The 17,262-nt window shown below is 46.1% G+C and overlaps 1 long non-coding RNA gene across 1 annotated transcript; it reads right to left on the bottom strand.

Annotated features, from left to right (window-relative positions):
* Positions 1–12,878: 12,878 nt before the first annotated feature.
* On the bottom strand, positions 12,879–13,314 carry LOC135037935 (uncharacterized). Its single transcript, XR_010232392.1, has 3 exons — positions 13,258–13,314; positions 13,104–13,166; positions 12,879–12,920 (listed from the first exon to the last, which is right to left on the bottom strand). It is a non-coding gene; the product is annotated as an uncharacterized LOC135037935 (long non-coding RNA).
* Positions 13,315–17,262: the final 3,948 nt, after the last annotated feature.

Here is a 17,262-nt window from a genome sequence, read left to right as displayed (position 1 = left end):
ATGCTGGTGGCCGATATGTCCAGGTCATACTTGGAATGGAGAATTCGTTTTATTTGCAGAGCAGTACGCTCATCATCCTCACGAGTTAGTTCCTCCACAATTTGTTGCACTCTCCTACAGTACAATACAGTATGAAAAATATGAATTCATGAACAGCACAATCACAGTTACAATTGATGAAGTTTTTATTTTATTTCAAAAAAATTGTTTATGGTATAAAGCAAGTCATTTAAACATTACAGTAGTGTACAGTACGTACCATGTGCATTTTGTAGGAAATACAAATCTGGGCGTTGTTCTCTCGAATGCATGATAGCGCACCGTTTCTAAAGTGACTATAATGCCACTTTCCTTGAGCCATGCATGGATCTTTTTGATGGTTTTATTTTCTTTTTTCATGTTGGCGATTATCTTGCTCATCGTTTTGTTGATAGTTACTGGCATGTTGTCCAACTATAATTCCTGTATGGAGAGAAAACATTTGTGAATACTGTAGTCTAAAATTTACACATCTGAAAATGCATAAGAGTTTTATGATAGAAGTTAATACTGTACATGTTTACTATCCAGTACCTGATGTTCAAATTTAAGTATTGTATACTGTACAGTACTGAAAATACAACTTCAGTGTTATGGACTGCAATTAGTTTCCTGTATGAAACAGATACAGTACAGTAAATAACCCTCCTTGGAAGTGCATGGGCCCTGTGAGACTTACAGTAGTGTACAGCATAAGGGTCGACTGACATGATGTACAAGCATTACATACAGTACATGTCAGTACTGTATGTAAATTCTTCAATTATTGCCTAACAACAATGCTGCTTACTGTATATTAAATACTGTAGGCCTAGAAATGTGCATCTCAATATAGTAGTTAAAAACACAGGGGCCTATGTGGATAAGCGAGTTTTATGCACACTAAAAATGGCCACCGACCGTGAACCCCCAGCACGTGGCAGCGCTCGGATATGTAGTGAGATACAGTATGGCATACATTTCACAGTTCAGGGGGCAATGCTGAAGGAGCGTCACAATCCCCTAGCTCAATTACATTGGGATAAGCGAGGTCTATGCACATTACGGTATACCGAGCTGGATCGCTTAGCAACCTGACAAAATGGCCGCCGACCGTGAACTCCCAGCACGTGGCAGCGCTCGGATATGTAGTGAGATACAGTATGGCATACATTTCACACTCCAGGGGGCAATGCTGAAGGAGCGTCACAATCCCCTAGCTCAATTACACTGGGATAAGCGAGGTCTACTGTATGCACATTACGGTATACCGAGCTGGATCGCTTAGCAACCTGACAACATGGCCGCCGACCGTGAACTCCCAGCACGTGGCAGCGCTCGGATATGTAGTGAGATACAGTATGGCATACATTTCACACTCCAGGGGGCAATGCTGAAGGAGCGTCACAATCCCCTAGCTCAATTACATTGGGATAAGCGAGGTCTATGCACATTACGGTATACCGAGCTGGATCGCTTAGCAACCTGACAAAATGGCCGCCGACCGTGAACTCCCAGCACGTGGCAGCGCTCGGATATGTAGTGAGATACAGTATGGCATACATTTCACACTCCAGGGGGCAATGCTGAAGGAGCGTCACAATCCCCTAGCTCAATTACATTGGGATAAGCGAGGTCTATGCACATTACGGTATACCGAGCTGGATCGCTTAGCAACCTGACAAAATGGCTGCCGACCGTGAACTCCCAGCACGTGGCAGCGCTCGGATATGTAGTGAGATACAGTATGGCATACATTTCACACTCCAGGGGGCAATGCTGAAGGAGCGTCACAATCCCCTAGCTCAATTACATTGGGATAAGCGAGGTCTATGCACATTACGGTATACCGAGCTGGATCGCTTAGCAACCTGACAAAATGGCCGCCGACCGTGAACTCCCAGCACGTGGCAGCGCTCGGATATGTAGTGAGATACAGTATGGCATACATTTCACACTCCAGGGGGCAATGCTGAAGGAGCGTCACAATCCCCTAGCTCAATTACATTGGGATAAGCGAGGTCTATGCACATTACGGTATACCGAGCTGGATCGCTTAGCAACCTGACAAAATGGCCGCCGACCGTGAACTCCCAGCACGTGGCAGCGCTCAAATATGGAGTGAGAGATGGTATACATTTTAAAATACACCGGGATAAGTTGTACAGGCCATGGAGCAATGCACAGGGACATTCATCATTTACGTACAGTATATAAATAATTGTAAACCGTAAATGAAAGAATTACCGGTCAAATACTGTATGACGAAACTGTGTCAATGAGCTGGAACAGTATGGCCTGTGAAGAAGTTTTCGAAGGCAGAAACGGAGAGCAAATTATCAGGAGATTTCTGAAAGGTCGGAGAAGATCCACACAGCAAGTCTGCTTACGAGGAAACAGCTTTGCAAAGTGGGTAGCGGGGCGGTGACTGAGACGCTCTTTTATTCACATTCACACAAAAGGAATTCTTACCGCTGTGATTGGTGCCAATATAGGCGCATTCATCCTTACACCAATCACAGAGCATACTGTACTTTTGAATGTGAATAAAAGAGCGTCTCAGTCACCGCCCGCTACCCACTTTGCAAATCTGTTTCCTCGTAGGCAGACTTGCTGTGTGGATCTTCTCCGACCTTTCAGAAATCTCCTGATAATTTGCTCTCCGTTTCTGCCTTCGAAAACTTCTTCACAGGCCATACTGTTCCAGCTCATTGACACAGTTTCGTCATACAGTATTTGACCGGTAATTCTTTCATTTACGGTTTACAATTATTTATATACTGTACGTAAATGATGAATGTCCCTGTGCATTGCTCCATGGCCTGTACAACTTATCCCGGTGTATTTTAAAATGTATACCATCTCTCACTCCATATTTGAGCGCTGCCACGTGCTGGGAGTTCACGGTCGGCGGCCATTTTGTCAGGTTGCTAAGCGATCCAGCTCGGTATACCGTAATGTGCATAGACCTCGCTTATCCCAATGTAATTGAGCTAGGGGATTGTGACGCTCCTTCAGCATTGCCCCCTGGAGTGTGAAATGTATGCCATACTGTATCTCACTACATATCCGAGCGCTGCCACGTGCTGGGAGTTCACGGTCGGCGGCCATTTTGTCAGGTTGCTAAGCGATCCAGCTCGGTATACCGTAATGTGCATAGACCTCGCTTATCCCAATGTAATTGAGCTAGGGAATTGTGACGCTCCTTCAGCATTGCCCCCTGGAGTGTGAAATGTATGCCATACTGTATCTCACTACATATCCGAGCGCTGCCACGTGCTGGGAGTTCACGGTCGGCGGCCATTTTGTCAGGTTGCTAAGCGATCCAGCTCGGTATACCGTAATGTGCATAGACCTCGCTTATCCCGGTGTAATTAAGCTAGGGGGATTGTGACGCTCCTTCAGCATTGCCCCCTGAACTGTGAAATGTATGCCATATTGTATCTCACTACATATCCGAGCGCTGCCACGTGCTGGGAGTTCACGGTCGGCGGCCATGTTGTCAGGTTGCTAAGCGATCCAGCTCGGTATACCGTAATGTGCATAGACCTCGCTTATCCCAATGTAATTGAGCTAGGGGATTGTGACGCTCCTTCAGCATTGCCCCCTGGAGTGTGAAATGTATGCCATACTGTATCTCACTCCATATCCGAGCGCTGCCACGTGCTGGGAGTTCACGGTCGGCGGCCATTTTGTCAGGTTGCTAAGCGATCCAGCTCGGTATACCGTAATGTGCATAGACCTCGCTTATCCCGGTGTAATTAACCTAGGGGGATTGTGACGCTCCTTCAGCATTGCCCCCTGAACTGTGAAATGTATGCCATATTGTATCTCACTACATATCCGAGCGCTGCCACGTGCTGGGAGTTCACGGTCGGCGGCCATGTTGTCAGGTTGCTAAGCGATCCAGCTCGGTATACCGTAATGTGCATAGACCTCGCTTATCCCAATGTAATTGAGCTAGGGGATTGTGACGCTCCTTCAGCATTGCCCCCTGGAGTGTGAAATGTATGCCATACTGTATCTCACTACATATCCGAGCGCTGCCACGTGCTGGGAGATCACGGTCGGCGGCCATTTTGTCAGGTTGCTAAGCGATCCAGCTCGGTATACCGTAATGTGCATAGACCTCGCTTATCCCGGTGTAATTGAGCTAGGGGATTGTGACGCTCCTTCAGCATTGCCCCCTGAACTGTGAAATGTATGCCATATTGTATCTCACTACATATCCGAGCGCTGCCACGTGCTGGGAGTTCACGGTCGGCGGCCATGTTGTCAGATTGCTAAGCGATCCAGCTCGGTATACCGTAATGTGCATAGACCTCGCTTATCCCAATGTAATTGAGCTAGGGGATTGTGACGCTCCTTCAGCATTGCCCCCTGGAGTGTGAAATGTATGCCATACTGTATCTCACTACATATCCGAGCGCTGCCACGTGCTGGGAGTTCACGGTCGGCGGCCATGTTGTCAGGTTGCTAAGCGATCCAGCTCGGTATACCGTAATGTGCATAGACCTCGCTTATCCCGGTGTAATTAAGCTAGGGGGATTGTGACGCTCCTTCAGCATTGCCCCCTGAACTGTGAAATGTATGCCATACTGTATCTCACTACATATCCGAGCGCTGCCACGTGCTGGGGGTTCACGGTCGGTGGCCATTTTTAGTGTGCATAGAACTCGCTTATCCACATAGGCCCCTGTGTTTTTAACTACTATATTGAGATGCACATTTCTAGGCCTACAGTATTTAATATACAGTAAGCAGCATTGTTGTTAGGCAATAATTGAAGAATTTACATACAGTACTGACATGTACTGTATGTAATGCTTGTACATCATGTCAGTCGACCCTTATGCTGTACACTACTGTAAATCTCACAGGGCCCATGCACTTCCAAGGAGGGTTATTTACTGTACTGTATCTGTTTCATACAGGAAACTAATTGCAGTCCATAACACTAATATTAAGCCCACTCCATTATCCACTCCTCCCCTGTGTATTAAACACCCCCTACCACCCTGGAAGTCATGTACCAGGGCCCCTTCATTCAGCACAATGCCCCCTTCTACAGTTTAGTGTTCTCCTTCCTGCCCCATCTGTGCAGTAAAGGAATAATTAGCAGAAATTATTTCTCCAGGTCCTACTGTACATACTGAGCGAAAGATAGTACCCCCCCTATCCCCCGCGGAGCATCAAAGCTGCCGCTGATAGCTCCCCCCACCCCTTCCGCTGGTGAGTGGGTAGGGGCCCCAGTGCATTGCTGTGTCCAGGGGCCCACACTGCTGTTAAGATGGCTCTAGTAATTGAGCTAGGGGATTGTGACGCTCCTTCAGCATTGCCCCTGGACTGTACCATACTGTATCTCACTCCATATCCAAGCGCTGCCACGTGCTGGGAGTTCACGGTCGGTGGCCATTTTGTCAGGTTGCTAAGCGATCCAGCTCGGTATAACGTAATGTACATAGACCTTGCTTATCCCGGTGTACTATGTGCAGTAGTACTGAATGATTGCTATCACTTGTGGTGAAACACCTATCTTATCAAATACAGTAACTACTGTACAGTATAGTTGTTCGCACAGGTGATGGTAATCATACTGTATATTTAAACTGAAGTCCGTAACAGAGCATTCTGTCCCTCCTGCAGAGGTTCTTGTTGGGAGGCACAGGGAAAAAAGGCAAATACTGTACAGTATTTGCACTTTACTGTTGTGCACTTTATTTGAAAATGTACAGTTGTTTGCTATTTTTAGCATGCTGTGCTTTACATGTTTTCTTATTGTGGTTTTTATATTTTTAGACAAAAGACAAAGAATGCAGACTACCAGATTTTACGGGAGTGCCAAAACCCACCCATCAGTGGCACAGAAACTTGCTGCAGTAGTCCCACAAAAGAAGAAGAAAACTGCCAAGGCGGCTCAGAAAGAAAATGTGGTGAAACCACGAAAAAATGCCAAGGCAAAGAATAATACGTTGGAGCTGATATGTGGTGTGGCAAATGATGTAATTGTTCCATCTCCTGCAGATCACAGTGTTCAGCCAATGAATCTGGAAATACCGGTGCTAGAGGACGTGACAAACACGCTGCATCAGGAAGCTTCTTTTTTGGACCATGTAGCCACCCCTGGACAAGAAGACATGACACATTCACCACGAAGAAGGTTGCATTTCACAGATGTGAACACCAAAGTGCAGGACTGCCAGTGTACCTGTCCTGTTTTACTAAAGGAGCTACTCAGTAAGGTGACCAATATGGAGTCAGAAGTTGGTGGACAGGTCAATCAGCTGCAGACCGATGTGGCTGGCCTTAAAGAAGGCATAAAGGAACAGATGGTAGAAGCCATGAAGAAAGTCATTGAACAAACGAGGGAAGAATGGCAAGTTGGAGTTTGCCGCACCATCATTGCAACACACCACCAAGCGGTTCAAGTCAGCGGCCTGGACGACCGAGGCCTGGAGGACCGCAGAGGAGGCCTGGAGGACCGCAGAGGAGGCCTGGAGGACCGCAGCGGACTGGACGAAGTCAGCGGCATGGACGACCACAGAGGAGGCCTGGAGGACCGCAGAGGAGGCCTGGAGGACCGCAGAGGGGCCTGAACGACCGCAGAGGAGGCCTGGACGACCGCAGAGGAGGCCTGGACGACCGCAGAGGAGGCCTGGACGACCGTAGAGGAGGCCTGGGGGACCGCAGCAGCGGACTGGATGAAGTCAGCGACTTGGACGACCGCAGAGGAGGCCTGGAGGACCGCAGAAGAGACCTGGAGGACCGCAGAGGAGGCCTGGAGGACCGCAGAGGAGGTCTGGAGGACCGCAGCGGACTGGACGAAGTCAGCGGCATGGACGACCACAGAGGAGGCCTGGAGGACCGCAGAGGAGGCCTGGAGGACCGCAGAGGAGGCCTGGAGGACCGCAGAGGAGGCCTGGACGACCGCAGAGGAGGCCTGGACGACCGCAGAGGAGGCCTGGACGACCGTAGAGGAGGCCTGGAGGACCGCAGCAGCGGACTGGACGAAGTCAGCGACTTGGACGACCGCAGAGGAGGCCTGGAGGACCGCAGAGGAGGCCTGGAGGACCGCAGAGGAGGCCTGGACGACCGCAGAGGAGGCCTGGACGACCGCAGAGGAGGCCTGGACGACCGTAGAGGAGGCCTGGGGGACCGCAGCAGCGGACTGGACGAAGTCAGCGACTTGGACGACCGCAGAGGAGGCCTGGAGGACCGCAGAAGAGACCTGGAGGACCGCAGAGGAGGCCTGGAGGACCGCAGAGGAGGTCTGGAGGACCGCAGCGGACTGGACGAAGTCAGCGGCATGGACGACCACAGAGGAGGCCTGGAGGACCGCAGAGGAGGCCTGGAGGACCGCAGAGGAGGCCTGGAGGACCGCAGAGGAGGCCTGGAGGACCGCAGAGGAGGCCTGGACGACCGCAGAGGAGGCCTGGACGACCACAGAGGAGGCCTGGACGACCGTAGAGGAGGCCTGGGGGACCGCAGCAGCGGACTGGACGAAGTCAGCGACTTGGACGACCGCAGAGGAGGCCTGGAGGACCGCAGAAGAGACCTGGAGGACCGCAGAGGAGGCCTGGAGGACCGCAGAGGAAACCTGGAGGACCGCAGAGGAGGCCTGGAGGACCGCAGAAGAGACCTGGAGGACCGCAGAGGAGGCCTGGAGGACCGCAGAGGAGGCCTGGAGGACCGCAGAGGAGGCCTGGAGGACCGCAGAGGAGGCCTGGAGGACCGCAGAGGCCTGGACCACAGCAGCGGACTGGACGAAGTCAGCGACTTGGACGACCGCAGAGGAGGCCTGGAGGACCGCAGAAGAGACCTGGAGGACCGCAGAAGAGACCTGGAGGACCGCAGAGGAGGCCTGGAGGACCGCAGAGGAGGCCTGGAGGACCGCAGAGGAGGCCTGGAGGACCGCAGAGGAGGCCTGGACGACCGCAGAGGGCTGGACGACCGCAGAGGCCTGGATTCAAGTGTGCTGTTGCCAGGAACACCAATGATGACCAGCACACCTGCTCACAGGCCACTTCGCAATACATTCGGAGGCTCTCTGAACAATATTGCCCTGGCTGTCATCTCAACTTCCCTGGACGACCATCTGTACAGAGCTTCAAATGGACATATTCAGAAATATGCATATTCTCTGTTCCAGCACCATGTACGGTACGACAAATACTTGACGTGGGCCAATCGTGTGAACTTTGATGGTTCCAAGGGCAAACTTCCGCTGCCCAAAAATCTGGTACATGACATCATGGCTAGGTGTGAACGCCGCGTGAGGATTGGTGATCCAGAAAAGAGGAAGATAAGGGATACCATAAACTCTGTGCTGAGAACGAAGAGGAAAATGACTTGGAAGCTCGACTATGATGAAACCAGATCATTACCTACCTCCTAGCTTCAGCACATCAGCTTCGCACAGCTGAAGCTAAAAAATTGTGTCAATGTACCTGTATGACCTGTACATTTTCTGGGGCTGCATGCACTGTGCTGAATCCACTTGGAGCAGCTCGGTTACTCAAAGGGGAGTGCATGAACTTGGCTCACCACATTCCTGGTAATGTAAGGGCCTGTTACAAGTTGCCCCTTTTATTCCTGTTGATTTTTTGGGCGCTGCTGTATCTATCCAGTAGCAGCCGAGTCCATTGTGCTGTGTCCATCTGGGGCCTTGGGCTGCGTTTCCATCCAGGGGCTGCTGTTGTCAGTCCTCTATTCTGGTGTCCGTATGCGACAGTGTTAAAAAGCAAAAGACAAAAACGAAAAATAATTCAAAAAAGCAAAACCTAAAAATAAAGTACAAAAACCATTACCCCGCACCACCACCACAAAAAAATAAATTATAAAAATGTTAAAGTTGATATTGTTACTGTATTTGTGCTGTTACCTTTTGATTAAAGTACCGTACAGTATGTGTGATGTTGGCTTTATTACAATACAGTACAGTATGTGTGATGTTACATGTTCCAAATGATTTTGTCCGTAAATAAAGTGTTTCTTAAAATAAACATGACGTGGTTTCCAATGTTTGTATTCCCAACTTCCTGTACTGTATAAATTAGTACTACTGTATGATGGGAATTCAATTAAGAGTGGTATACTGTATGTAAAACAACTTGGTTAGGCATCTTGCATTTCATATTTTAATAAAAACCACAGGAAACTTCTATTTTTAAAAGTTTATTGAAGAAAAAAAAGGTGTTTTTTTTTAAATAAATTTTGAAAGTTAATTAAAACAAAAAAGTAGTTTGTTCTTCGTTACATTCTTTTCTTGTGTATATAGATATCTGTGGGGAAAAAAAAAAAAGTATTAAAGTAAAGACACTCATGTTCATTTGTTTTCCAAGAAAATTTGTGGAACCACACAGCCCAGCAATAAGTCATGCTGGGCTGTGTGGTTCCACAAAAGGCATGCGGTACAAAGTGAAATAGTGGTGTCAGTGGTCAGCACTTTGACACGCTAACATTTGTGGAACCACACAGCAATGGCTGACACACATAAAATGGCTGACACACACAAAATGCCTGACACACACAAAATGCCTGACACACACAAAATGCCTGACACACACATGCTGGAGTGAAAACACATGTTTGCCAAACAGTCGACAGCACATGTCGGCCAGATGGCCGACCAAACTTGCTCCAAATCACCCCAAACTGGCCAGAAAGCACCCCAGCACACTCAGGAGGTACTGTACACCACAGCTAAATTAGGAGAGAATTTCATTACAAACAGCCAGATCTTGCAGATTATCTGCCAGATAATTGTATGGTGTACAGTATGCCTATCTTATACAGTAGAAAAAGATACTATACAATGGAGTACAAGAACAAAAATTTTTATTAAATAAAATTAAATTAATCTTAATAAAAAATTAAAAAAGTGGTCCACTAAGAGGTGGACCACCACCCGCAGGAGCTGGATGGCACGCTGCAACTGTTCTGTGGGAAAAAAAGGACAGTATTACAAAACAAATACTGAATACTTTACAGTGTAGTAATGGCAATACAGTACTTTACTCTATATTAGACAATATTGTTATTTACAATGTACAGTACTGTATTGTCAGTACAGTAAATCAAACACTACTGTATGCTGTCGAGGTAATTTAAACATTGCTTTAGTTTACCTCTTGTATAAGTGGGCTGCTGCCTGCCCGCTTCTGGGCCAGCCCACCTATCTTGCCCCTGTCTGGGGCCCCCATAAATAATTGGCACTATATTGGAGAAAAAAAAACATTTAGTCACATTCAAATAGTAAACAATTATTACTGTATACTGTAGGTACAGTATTATACTGTATTGCTGGTATTCAAAATATAAAGTACTGTACAAGAGTTTAGCTTCAATAGGTCATAAACAAATTGTCAAAGGAATAAAACACCACAGTACAAATACTGTAGACATTTACTGTATGTATTAGCAGTCATGACATTTCATGACCGCTTCAGAAAAAAGAGGGTTACAGTACTGTAGGTGGTGTTGTAGGGAGTACTATCCATAATAGTGGACTGTACTCAGAGCCAGCCATAAATAATATGATTCCCTAGTCAAGTTTTTGGATGCTGCCCCCTTGCACAGATGCTATTTCCGCCTCTGAGCCTGTACCCCTTTCCCAGCACCATCACCCCTCAACCATAGCAGTCCTCATTTTGGTGCTCCTCCAACTTACTGTACTGTATGTTTAAAATAGCAACAGTGTGCACATTCGGTGTGCATCCCAAAACGGTGCATGTTCTTGCTGGGAAGGGGCATGGCCACACAGTAATTCCCCAATCTGAAATGACGCCACACAGTACTGCAACTTTATTCACAACATATCATGCAATAGTGTCTCTTTTTCTCGTTACATCATATGATAGTACCACATTACTCCTCAAAGTATTCCCACTTATTCACATTGCATCACATCATATTGCTCTTTGTTCACATTAGACCACACAGTAGTGCCCTTGCTACAGTATATGTTACACAACAAAGTACTGTATACACATAATGCTGCACATTAGTAATGCATTTTGTATGCACAGAATATACTGTAGGCATGCTGCATATCATATTAATCAGCAGAAGCTGCTTGTGCCCCTGGGCATTTGGCAAGTATGCCTATGCCTAGGGCAGGCTCAGACTGGAGATCAGTACGTAATCCCGCTGGACGGGATCCCGGCAGTCAAAATACAGACGCCGGAATCCCGACCACACAATCCCGACAGGGGCGGCGAGCGGAAAGCAGCCCCTTGCATGCTTGCTTCGCTCGCCACGCGGTGGGCACGGTGCCTCGCTACGCTCTACACACTATTATATCAGTAGTCAGGAAACGCAGCATGCATTTGTGTAGTGAAGAGGGTGAAAAAGGAGAGAAAGTACAGTTTGTACTGTAAGGTTATGTCAGAGGGTGTGAAGATGATCAGCTCAGTGTTATACATGTTACAGTAAGTTAGAATACAGTACAGTGCATTATGTATTTCTATTTTATTACCAGGTGTCTCCTCCACTGGTTGGCGACGGACTGTAAAAAGATAAAATACAGTTAGTCATATCAGTTGGACTTAAAGTAATGTTGGAGAAAAAAAATACTGTAATTGCAGTACCAACTATTGCTACTGTACAGTATATTTATTTACCAAAATGGTATTCTGGCTCGTTGTCTGTGGGTAAAAGAGAAGAATATTATAAGATACAGTATACAGTAAAAAGTATAGTAATAGTAAACTAGTGTCCAGGCCTAGTGACAGGTGGGTAAAAAAAAGGTATGCTTGTGACAGTCATGGTGATTCCAAGGGACCCCACCGAGACCATCAGAAAATTTGTGAGTGGCCCGTATGCCGGTGATTATGACTAGACTAAGGTAGCAACTCTTTTTTGCTTTGAATTATGCATACTGTACAGTACTGTACTGTATGTGCATATTGTACAGTACACTTAAAATATTTAGCAGTTACTGTAGTGGTAATTTGTAGTGGCAAATATGAGAATTCTAACTACAGTATATGAAGATACTTCTCTGACAATTACAAATATTACCTACTGTACTGCATTATCGTCTGTAAGTGTAACTACTGTAGATAAATGTTAATGTGGAATGTGATTGGTTGCTACTGTATGGGCAATATCACCAGTTCAAACAAAAACAATCATCTAAAGTCCCCCATCCACTATTCCGATTTGTGCAATTTTTATCCGATTTCTACGCATTTTCCAGAAAAATCTGATGAAAAGTGCTACTCTGGTGGAATCAAATCAATGTCAGTGATAATTCTTACCACTAAATGCCGCCTCATCGTATTCATCATCCTCCTCAGCGGCCTGTTCCAGTGTAGGAACTATGAAAAAACATTAATGAGAAAAAAAAGGTTCATTCCAGGAAATACACTACTTTACACCTAACCGCTAGAATCCTGACTGCTGGTCATGCAAACCCAACCCATTGGTTTAACACAATGTACAGTACAGTACAATACTTTAGTTTACTTACCAAGTTGGGGAGAGGGCTTTTTCTCCCCTTCCTCATCACTGTCAATAATTACTGAGTGGAAAATAAAAAAATATTATAAACAAAATACAGTAGAGTACAGTTACTACAAAATTGCACAGTAGTACAGTGCTACAGGAGGCAGAGATATATTCATAATACAGTAGGAGCAGAATGACTGTCCAGTGGTAGGGGACATACAGTACTGTACTGTGCCTGTATTTAACTCGTGTTGGAGGAGAGGCGATTTCGCACACAGAGGCGAAAAGGGGTCTTCACAGTGAGGGAAATACGTACAGTACATGTTTGGAATTCCCTGCCTGAAAAGTAATAAAAGTGGACTTGGTCAATACTTTTAAGAATGGGCTTGAGAAAATCCTACTGTACTTACTATACTCCTCCGGCTCAGAGTCCACGTACAGGTAAGTGACATCTGTGTTGAATATAAAAAAAACAAAAAGAAAAGTCAATGGGATTTCTGCAATCAGGATACCGCTGTCGGTCACTTGACTGCTGGAATCCTGACCACTGGTCACGCAAACCCAAGCCATTGGTACTGTTAATAAATCAATGAATGTAGAATGTAGAGTACTGTACAGTAGATTACAATTCTTACCAGGCTGGCCTGAAGGCTCCCCCATTTCCTCCTCCTCCTCCTCGGTATCAATAACGAGGCGGTCTGTGTGTACAAGATAACAAGTATTGTAAAATAAAAAAATTACAGTAATACTGTAGGAAACTAGTGTGTCTGTAACAAAAATAATGATTACCACTTCCAGAGCTCTGCTGGTCAGACGGTGTTGGTGGTGGTGGTGGTGGTGGTACTGTGAGAAAAAACAACAGTGCTGTAAGTGAAGCTGTCAATTTGTAACATGTACTATACAGTATCCAGGACACATGTACAGTAGTGTAACGATGACAGTAGCACCAGAATTCTCGTTACACAATACCTGGCAGCGCAGCAGGTGGTGGTGGTGGTGGTGTTGTTGGTACTGTGGGAAAAAAAATAACAGTACTGTAAGTGAAGCTGTCAATTGGAAACATGTACTGTACAGTATCCAGGACACATGTACAGTAGTGTAACAACGATGACAGTAGCACCAGAATTCTCGTTACACAATACCTGGCAGCGCAGCAGGTGGTGGTGGTGGTGGTGGTGGTGGTGGTGGTGTTGTTGGTACTGTGGGAAAAAAACTAACAGTACTGTAAGTGAAGCTGTCAATTGGAAACATGTACTGTACAGTATCCAGGACACATGTACAGTAGTGTAACGATGACAGTCACACCAGAATTCTCGTTACACAATACCTGGCAGCGCAGCAGGTGGTGGTGGTGGTGGTGGTGGTGTTGGTACTGTGGGAAAAAAAATAACAGTACTGTAAGTGAAGCTGTCAATTGGAAACATGTACTGTACAGTATCCAGGACACATGTACAGTAGTGTAACAACGATGACAGTAGCACCAGAATTCTCGTTACACAATACCTGGCAGCGCAGCAGGTGGTGGTGGTGGTGGTGGTGGTGGTGGTGGTGGTACTGTGGGAAAAAAAATAACAGTACTGTAAGTGAAGCTGTCAATTTGAAACATGTACTGTACAGTATCCAGGACCAAAAAGGGGTCCGGCCAATAAACAATCTGCATCAGAGAAGCAAGATACAGTATGCTTAAAGTATACAGTACTATATACTAGATCGCCAACAAACGTAAATTAACAAACAACTATCACTGGAATTGACCATCCTCATCCCGTAGCGAAGCACGGGTATTCAGCTATCTACAATGTTATTTATACTTTGTGTTTAATATTTACATTTAGTTTTGTAAACAGACATTCTTAACATTAACGGATTGCAGCGAGTTATCTGTGATGGTCGGGACAGGGGGTTGGGACTATAGAAATCACTATGTACTGTACACTACTGTATTTGACAATACTTACCAGCTTGGCGGCGCCTGTCCCGCCTCCTGTGACGTCGTGCTACCAGCCCTGTAAAAATATATATATACACAGTATAATGGCAGCATACTGTACAGCCAATGAAATTCAACATTGACAGCATCTTTATGACATCACAATAAATGGAATTGTTCATTCTAGTACCCTGCACCTAATCACTCAGGAGGGCATAGTGTACTGTACTGTCTTCAAAACTTAAGGGGCACATTTCTAAATGTGACATACAGTACAGTACACTTACAGTATCGCTACAGTACAGTAGGTCCAGGGTATTAGACAGAACACTACCTTTATAGACATTGTAACACACATAAGCATTGCCCTTATAAACATTATGACACACATCAGCATGCAGCCCTCCCACCCTTAACCATCTCAGTACTGTTCATTACATTACAAATTGATTTCATGACAGATGATGCAGTACTCACCTGAATTCATCTTATTCACGTCATGTCACAGTAGTGCAGTTTATTCACGTCACAGTACTGTCCTTGATTCACGTTGTGTCACACAGTAGAGCACCGTATTCACGTCACAGTACTGTCCTTGATTCACGTTGTGTCACACAGTAGAGCACCGTATTCACGTCACAGTACTGTCCTTGATTCACGTTGTGTCACACAGTAGAGCACCTTATTCACGTTACTGTACTGTACGTCACAGTAGTGCAGTAGTATATCCACATTACGTCACAAAGTAGAGATCTGCCACAGTCATGAACCTTATAACACATTATGCAAGAGTAATGCACGTCAGAACACATTAGGCCACTGTAACATCCCTTAGAATAATTTCTGCCAAAGTAACATCCCTTAGAACACTGTACTATCTGAAACACAAATTTCTGCACACTGCACGACACACTGCAATTAAACCACACAATGCACTGCACGACTGCATAGTGTATGCACTGCGTGATATGACAAACTGCACATTTCCCTGCAAAATATGATACAATGTACACTACACAAAAAACTGCAATTACCACATGTGTATACAGTACACTGCACGACAGTGCTGGCCCTAGCCAGATACAGATACAGCCGCAGTCACGCAAAATATAGGCATGCCGCATATCATTTTAATCAGCAGAAGCTGCTGGTGCCCCTAAGCATAGCAAATGCCCTAGGCATTTGCCTACTGTAGTTTGCCTATGCCTAAGGCCGGCTCTGCTGCACGATGTGATTCACTATGCATTACACTCACTGCACAATACCATATACTGAATGTACACTGCATGACACGCTGCAATTACGCAGCACGATACACTGTGATACATTGCATATACTGTACACTGCATGATACTGTACACTGCACAATCGTAGACCATGTGGATTGTAAAGAACTACTGTATATATACACAAGTTTAAAAAAATAACAATTGTTTTTGTAAAACGCATGTCGATCTTTTTCCATGTCAACTTAACGACCATGTCAACCTACAGTAACTGGTGTCAACCAATTTCAAAAGCCGCACCATCTAGGTCCACGGCAAAAAACAAATTGACCTTTTGACCCGGGTTAATGTTTGGTCCTTGTTTAACCATTTGTTTACCACAAATACTGTACAGTGCTATATAGACCGGATACCTGCTGCTACAGGAGCCCCTGCTATAATGTACTGTACCTGTAACTACAGTAACTTAAAGTACAGTAATCTACAGTAATGTACTGTACTTACAATCCCTTATGGCCTGCAGGCGTCGTGGGGTCCTCCTCACGAGGTCACTCCATCTCCTCTGGAGAGACCTCACCGTTCTCCTCCGGTTGTAGGTCCGGAGGATATCCCTGCTGGCCCTCCTATATGACCTAACCTTCTCCTCGTTGCTGGCGAGAGTTCTGTCCCGCCAGCGAACGAGGAGACGCAGCTCACCCAGAGCATAGGGACGGTCCCGTACAGCAGCCATGACCGTCCTTATGCTCAATGAGCGTCTCAGACGTCGTGCGCCTCAGACGTTGTGCGTCTCAGACGTCGTGCGGTCCAGGCATTCAACGTACAGTACTGTAGTTACTGTACTTTGTGACAGTTTCCCTTAGTTTTAAATATGCCCTTTCTTTGACCACAGTATTTTCCACTGTCTTGCCCTACGCCCTTCCCTCCTGGGAGCCTTCACAGGTCTTATGCAATACACAAATACCGAAGATGCACAGTCCGTCAGAATACACTCATTTCATTCCCGCTGTTTAGGTGCATTTAGCGTAAAGAATCGCTCCTGCAGATGTACTTTGATTTATGTGAAATCTGTGTGCATCCTTCCATTGACTGTCTTACAGTGTAAATAAAATAATACAGTGCATTATTACAGAAAAAAAAAAAAAAAGAAAGAAAGAAAGCACATCAGGTCTCGAACCCTGGACCCCCAGCGAGGGAGGTGGGAGCCTTCACCCCTAGCCCACGACGCCTCATGAGAGATTTCCAATTTCATGTGTGAAAGTACTGCAAACAGCGGCCGGCCCCCGCCCCATTGCTGTTGGTTTATGCCTTAGAGGACTCGGACGCTCGCATTTGTAAAGCACGGTGTTTTCCTCCGCCTCCGGCTAGCCTGTTGCCCTTCCCCCATGGGAGCCTGCACAGATCATGCAGTAGACAGGGAGGGAATGCAAATGCTGGTCATGTGCAATACACAAACGCCCACTGTAGTACTGTTTTGCTCACTTACAGTACTGTACTGTAGGTTGCATTTAGCGTAAAGAATCGCTCCTGCAGATGTACTTTGATTTACTGTATGTGAAACCTGTGTGCATCCTTCCATTGGATGTACTGTATTGGAGAGAATTTTTTTTTTTTAAAGTGAATGTCACGGGAACACATTAA

This window comes from Pseudophryne corroboree, unplaced genomic scaffold, assembly GCF_028390025.1.
Source record: "Pseudophryne corroboree isolate aPseCor3 unplaced genomic scaffold, aPseCor3.hap2 scaffold_688, whole genome shotgun sequence".
Classification (NCBI taxonomy): domain Eukaryota; kingdom Metazoa; phylum Chordata; class Amphibia; order Anura; family Myobatrachidae; genus Pseudophryne; species Pseudophryne corroboree.
This window is presented reverse-complemented; position numbering and strand designations above follow the sequence as displayed.